The sequence below is a fragment of the Tribolium castaneum genome, chromosome 6 (genome assembly GCF_031307605.1).
Source record: "Tribolium castaneum strain GA2 chromosome 6, icTriCast1.1, whole genome shotgun sequence".
Classification (NCBI taxonomy): Eukaryota; Metazoa; Arthropoda; class Insecta; order Coleoptera; family Tenebrionidae; genus Tribolium; species Tribolium castaneum.
The window spans coordinates 13,682,173-13,689,517 of NC_087399.1; the positions used below are offsets into that span (position 1 = coordinate 13,682,173).

The following is a 7,345-nucleotide window of genomic DNA, read 5'->3' on the forward strand; positions in this document are numbered from 1 at the left end:
TGACGTGAAATTTCTTGTTGCAAAAGGTAATAATTTGCTTTAAAACAACGCTTTATATTGTAATATGTGGTTTTGCATCTGCCCCATAAAAGTTCATTAGTATCGAATCATAAATCGTTTGAAATAAACAGTGCTGGTCAAAACTATAACGTAAATTATTTCTTTGAGACGAAATTTAAAGTTTTTATTAAGTTTTATACAAGTTTACTCTATTCTAAGTAAAGGAGTAATCAGGATAAATTGCTTTTATCTAGAGTAATATATAATTTGCAGTTTTCAGCCAGAATAAGACATTTTTAATCTTTTTAATGTAAGTTTTTGTATTCAAAACAAAGGATCGTCTAAAGTAAGCAGTTTTTGTTCAGACTGAAACGTAATTCGAATTTCTGTGCCTGAATAAGGGGTTTCCAGTTACTTTGATGTAAGGTTTCATGTTTGTAACAATGAATTAACGAAAATAATTGGTTTTTATCCAAACTGTGGCATGAATCGTTTTTAAAAGGCGAAATAAGATGTTTTTCCTCTGTACAGTGAAAGTTTACTCGTTTCAAAGCATAGAACCTTTTGAAATTAACAGCTCTCGTTAAGACTATAACGCAAATCTTTTGTTTTGTGCTAAAATAAGACGTTTTTAGTCAGTTTGATATAAGTTTTCTTGTTCAAAGCAAAATATTGTCGAAAATCAACCGTTTTTGTCTAAACTGATACAAAATTCGGTGGTTTGTGTCCGAATACAAAGTTTTCAGATTCTTTAATGTTAGGTTTGCTGCTTCTAACAAAGAATCAACGAAAATTATTTCAATTAATACGCGAGTGCGTATGAGAGTGCAGTCGTGTCTCTGCGTGCTCTTGCCTTTGGGATTCATTTTCAGTGGTTGATTCTTGGTGTTGATTGTTGAATTTGATATCTGGGTGTATGTGGTTGTTGTTGTTTCCTCTGGAAATTACTATTTTTGCGATTTCGGTAAGTTATTCTTGTTTAATTCGTTAATATCCGTCATTAGATACGCATAATTATATCTTATCGCGGCAGTATAAGATAGCGCTCGCCCCTCTATAGCAGCAGCAGCTGGTATCGCGGCGGCGCGGCGCAGTGAAAATTTAGTATTTATCGCTCTGTCGCAGAGTGAGCGTCTGGTGTCCAAATTTTGTCTACATTAATTTCATTAATTTCAGTTTAAATCACTAAATTTAATGGCTGAATTTAATTGCTGCCACTGTTTTAAAAGCGTAAGTCGTGATACACCTATCGTGGTGTGTGACGGCTGTTCGCTAAATATTCACTGTCGTTGCCTCAAAATAAGCGAAAATGAAATCGCCTTTATTTCTCAGTCTCGCTCTCCAAATATCAAACTGTTTTGTAATAGATGCAACGTAACTATCACAGCAATTTCAGAAATTAAAAAACTCGTAAATGACATAAAATCATCATTTGATGAGCGTCTTAGCAAACTCGAATCTCTTATTATTAATAACAATACGTCTCAAGCTATAAACCGCGAAGAAATTATCGCCGAATCTGTGGACAGGTCGGCTCGTGCGTGCAATGTTATTATGTACAATGTTAAACCTGTCGCTAATAAACAAGACGTGGATGTGGTAAATGATGTCCTCGAGGTCATTGATCCATCACTTGTGATTGGTCCGGAAAATGTTTTTCGCGTAGGAAAAACCGTCGGTGATAAACCTCGCTTATTAAAATTGCAATTTAAAACTCAACAAATGGCACGTCTATGCTTGAAGAAAAAATCGTCTTTGCTGCAGCACCCACAATTTGCTCACATTACTATTAGTGATGATAAAACCCCGGGTCAACTAAAGCATTTAAACAATTTGCGTGATGAATTAAAGCGAAGACTTGATGTTGGCGAAAAGGACTTGACAATTAAATACGTTAACCACGTACCAAAAATTATTTCACATCAAAAAAACTAAATATTTACCCTTGTTCAATGGCTCTTCTGTATACGAATATCGCATCTTTATCTTCAAAATTTAATGATTTGTTATTAGAAGTAACTGAATTTAGACCTTCTATTATCGCACTCACGGAGACTTGGCTTAATCCGTCTATCTCTGATGATGCTGTACACATTGAAAATTACTCTATTTACAGAGATGATCGCCTATCTCAAAAAGGTGGCGGTGTGTGTTTTTATGTAGATAAAATTAAAATTTCAAAATTTTTTAAAATTACTCAAATTTGCATATCTGTTAAACCTTATGATTCTCTATGGTTAAAATTTGAAGGAAATGAACAAACCTTTGTTATAGCATGTATTTACAGACCACCAACAGGAGCGTCTTTTAACAATCACGAAAATGATAAAAATCTATTTAATACCATACAATCAACTATTAATCAGTATCCTAACTTAATTATCATGGGAGATTTCAATTTTCCATGTATAGACTGGTCTGCTAAAAACACAACAGGTCAAACAATCATCGAAAAACAATTTTCTGAATTGCTCTTGGAGAATAATTTGTCACAAATAGTCACTGAACCTACACGATTTAGATCCCAACAACGTCCTTCATTACTTGATTTGGTAATTTTGTCTGACGTTAACCTTGTATCGTCTTTAAACGTTTCGAATCCTGTAGGTACATCTGATCATTCAAAAATCGAAATTGAGTTACAAATTATGATATATTCAGAGCCAAATGCAAGAATTAAAACAACATCAATTGTTGACTACACTCGCATAGACGAAAGTCTCTTGACTTACGACTGGAATGGTTTAGATTCACTAAATGCGGAAGAACAATGGAAACATTTTAAATCGATTTTACAAACTTGCATTACAACAAATTCCAGACTGTTTACAAACCGACTGAGAAAAGATAAACCGTGGATAAATCAACACATGCTTGACAAAATAAAATACAAAGCTAAATTATGGAAAAAATTTAAAAGGAAGCCTACTGAAGATAATTTTTCTGCTTATAAAAGATTTTCTAACCAACTAAAATCTGATTTACAAATAGCCAGGTGTAATTATGAAAATTCTATATTAAATAAACCAAAACTATTTTATTCCCATGTACGTAAATTTATCTCTAGTCGTGTATCGGTCCCTTTAGTACGAAATGCTTCAGGTCTACTCTGCTCCGATCATACAGAAACTGCAAACACTTTAGCGGACAGTTTTGCTGCTACCTATAATTTAAACATTAATAATAATATACCGTCATTTATGCCTACAAGTACATTTAGTGGGTTGTCTTATATTAATTTTACTCCGGATCTGGTAAAAAGCCAACTCTGTGCCATTAAATTAAATACAGCTCCAGGTCCGGATCAGATACCTCCCAAACTCCTGAGAACTTGTGCTGCTTCGTTGTCGGGCCCACTTGCCAAAATGATGACAAAATCATTCTTACAAGGCACTTTGCCCTACGAGTGGTTGCAAGCAACAATCACGCCTTTGTACAAGTCAGGAGATAAACTTGATCCTGCTAACTATAGACCTGTAAGTCTCACGTCGACATGCTGTAAAATTATGGAAAAAGTTATAGTCAAGGAACTATTAACTTACATGAGAAAAAATAATTTAATACCTGAGCATCAGCACGGCTTTTTACCAGGTAGGTCAGTTGTCACAAATTTGCTATCCTGCACAAATCTATGGACAAAAATGTTAGACACTAACCAACCTGTAGACATAATTTACCTTGATTTTAGTAAAGCCTTTGATAAAGTCCCTCACAATCTCTTGTTAGCAAAACTGGAGTCCTATGGTGTAACAGGAAATTTGCTTGATTGGATCCGAGCGTTTCTATCAAATCGAAACTATTGTGTAAAAGTCTGTGGTAAATTTTCGTACTCTAAACCAGTATTAAGTGGGGTCCCACAGGGATCAGTTCTTGGACCAATTTTATTCTTGTTATATACAGCAGATTTATTGTTTTCACTGGACAGCTATTCAGCATATGCGGATGATATTAAGTTATTTGCTAACCCACTTGTCACGGACTTGCAAGACCAACTTAATTTAATCTTCCAATGGAGCGAGAAGTGGCAAATACCACTAAATATTGCAAAATGCTGTGTACTTCAGTGTGGCCACAACAACCCAAAGTACCTTTACCATATAAATGGCACACTCCTGAGTGTAAAAACCTCAACCAAAGATCTAGGGGTCATTGTAAATGATAAGTTAGGATGGTCAGAGCAATGTCTAGCATCAGTGGGTCGAGCGCGTAAAATGTTTTATTTGCTAAAGCATGTTTTTCCAAATCCTTCAGTCAGTTTTATTTCAAAGGTGTACATCACTTACATAAGGCCGCATTTGGAATTTGCCATTCCAGTCTGGAGACCTTATTTGTTAAAGGATATTGATTTGCTGGAAAGAACTCAGCACCTGGTAACTAGATGGACACACTGTTTAAGACAAGTTTCATATGAACAACGTCTTGAAATACTCAAAATACCAGATCTACGTGCTCGTCAAAACAGGGCAGATGCAATTCAAATTTTTCGGCTTACTCATGGTTTATTTCCTGGAGTAACACGCAATTTCTTGCAAATTCAATATCATGACAGACTTAGAGGTCATTCTTATAAGCTGAAAAAAGAACCATTTAAGACTACCGTTAGAAAGAATTATTTGACAAATCGTGCATTTGATATATGGAATGGCTTGCCTGATAACGTTGTTGCAGCTGTTACTGTTTCTTCCTTCAAGAATCAATATGACACATTACAATAATTAACATTAACCTTTATTAATTAACTAATTTAACTGTAGATTAAAATTGTATTTCATTTTTCATTATTCAATGGTGTTTTATTTAACACGAAACCGTATTTCTTGATATTTTGCTATAAAGGTGTTAACCTCAGCAAAGAATCTATGTTAATAATAATAATAATAATAAAATATTTTGTTTTAATACAAACTGCAATATAAAATGTCTTTATAGGACAAAACATGATGTTTGGCATCTGTTTAATAAAAATTTACTCGTTTGGAAGCATAGAATCATTCCAAATAAGCTATTCTCGTCGATACTATAATGTAATTAGTATTTTGTGCTAGAATACAGCGTTTTTGTTAGATTTATTAACAATTTTGTCTATTTTAAGCAATAAAACGAATAGGATTAGCTGCCTTTATCCGAAGTGATACATAAATTGCTCTTTTATGCCAGATTAATACGTTTTTAATCTGTTCTATGTAAATTTTCTTGTTCAAAGCAAAAGATCGTCTAAAATAAGCCGTTTTTGTTTGAACTGATAAACAATTCAGACTGAGACTCAACAAAAATTATTTGTTTTAATCCAAACTGATACTTTTTGACCCTATAAGAGTCCTATAAGTGTCCGAGATACGCCGATCTCGTCAAGTCTATAACGTAATTCGTTTTTTTGTGTCAGAATACGACGTTTTCTGTCTGTTTAATATAAGTTTTTAATAATAATAATAATAACAATAATAATAATAATAATAATAATAATAATAATAATAATAATAATAGTAATAATAATAATAATAATAATAATAATATTAATAATAATAATAATGAAAATAATAATAGTAATAAAAGTAAGCTTAGTTTTCTAAGCAAAAATGAAGCTTATTTTGTGTGTTATATGAGCGTTTTCTCATTTCTATGCAAGAAATCATCTGTGATCTGTGTTTTTAGGCAAGAAATTGAATAAAATTAATAACTCATTTTAAAACTGGTATAAAAACATTTACTATACAAAAGTTAATAATAATAATAATAATAGTAATAATAATAATAGTAATAATAATAATAATAATAATAGTAATAATAATAATAATAATAATAATAATAATAATAATAATAATAATAATAATAATAATGATAATAATACTTATAATAATGAATTTCTTTCTAAATTAAAGCTTAGTTTTTCTAAGCAAAAATGATGCTTATTTTGTGTGTTATGAGCGTTTTCTCATTTCTATGCAAGAGATCATCTGTGATCTGTGTTTTTAGGCAAGAAATTGAATAAAATTAATAACTCATTTTAAAACTGGTATAAAAACATTTACTATACAAAAGTTAATAATAATAATAATAATAATAATAATAATAATAATAATAATAATAATAATAATAATAATAATAATAATAATAATAATAATGATAATAATACTTATAATAATAAATTTCTTTCTAAATTAAAGCTTAGTTTTTCTAAGCAAAAATGATGCTTATTTTGTGTTATCTGAGCGTTTTCTCATTTCTATGCAAGAGATCATCTGTGATCTGTGTTTTTAGGTAAGAAATTGTCTAAAATTAAAACTCATTTTAAAACTGTTATAAAAACATTTACTATACAAAAGTTATAATCGGTCTTTAATAATAATAATATTAATAATAATAATAATAATAATAATAATAATAATAATAATAATAATAATAATAATAATAATAATAATAGTAATAATAATAATAAAAATAATAGTAATAATAATAATAATAATAAAAATAAAAATAATAATAGTAGTAAAAGTAAGCTTAGTTTTCTAAGCCAAAATGAAGCTTATTTTGTGTTATATGAGCGTTTTCTCATTTCTATGCAAAAGATCATGTGTGATCTGTGTTTTAAGTTGTGTCAGAATACGACGTTTTCTGTCTGTTTAATATAAGTTTTTAATAATAATAATAATAATAATAATAATAATAATAATAATAATAATAATAATAATAATAATAATAATAATAATAATAATAATAATAATAATAATAATAATAATAATAATGATAATAATAATAACAATAATAATAATAATAATAATAATAATAATAATAGTAATAGTAACAAAAGTAATAATAATAATAATACTTTTAAAAAGGAAAAATGGAGCTTATTTTGTGTGTTACATGAGCGTTTTCTCATTTTTATGCAAAAGATCATGTGTGATCTGTGTTTTTAGGCAATCTAAGCCATTTTATAGTTTTTAATATTTAACAAAAATTTGCTTTAAAATAAAATGTTTAAAAAACCGAAATTAAACTAAATTAATTGTGTCTAACACTTTAGTAGAGGAAAAAGGAGGAGACATAATAGTCACTAAAGTCTTAAAGTTGTCTTTAGTCGTCATATTAATAACAATAACATTTATAATAACAATACTCCTATCAATTTTTATCTTGTTTTCAAAATTAAAGCTAATAAAATTTCCTACAAAATAGTTATTTGCATTTTTTTGTAGGACCAACCATAAGCGAGTTATAGAGTTGGATATAAATAATATTTAACAAAAATTTGCTTTAAAATAAAATGTTTGAAAAACCGAAATTAAACTAAATTAATTGAGTCTAACACTTTAGTAGAGGAAAAAGAAAAAGACATAAAAGTCAC

General features: G+C 29.5%; 1 long non-coding RNA gene across 1 annotated transcript; it reads right to left on the bottom strand.

The window, feature by feature from the left end:
• Positions 1-817: 817 nt before the first annotated feature.
• LOC103314443 (uncharacterized) lies at positions 818-4,873 on the bottom strand. Its single transcript, XR_010334684.1, has 4 exons — positions 3,565-4,873; positions 3,215-3,496; positions 1,944-3,163; positions 818-947 (listed from the first exon to the last, which is right to left on the bottom strand). It is a non-coding gene; the product is annotated as an uncharacterized LOC103314443 (long non-coding RNA).
• Between the last annotated feature and the right edge of the window lie 2,472 nt (positions 4,874-7,345).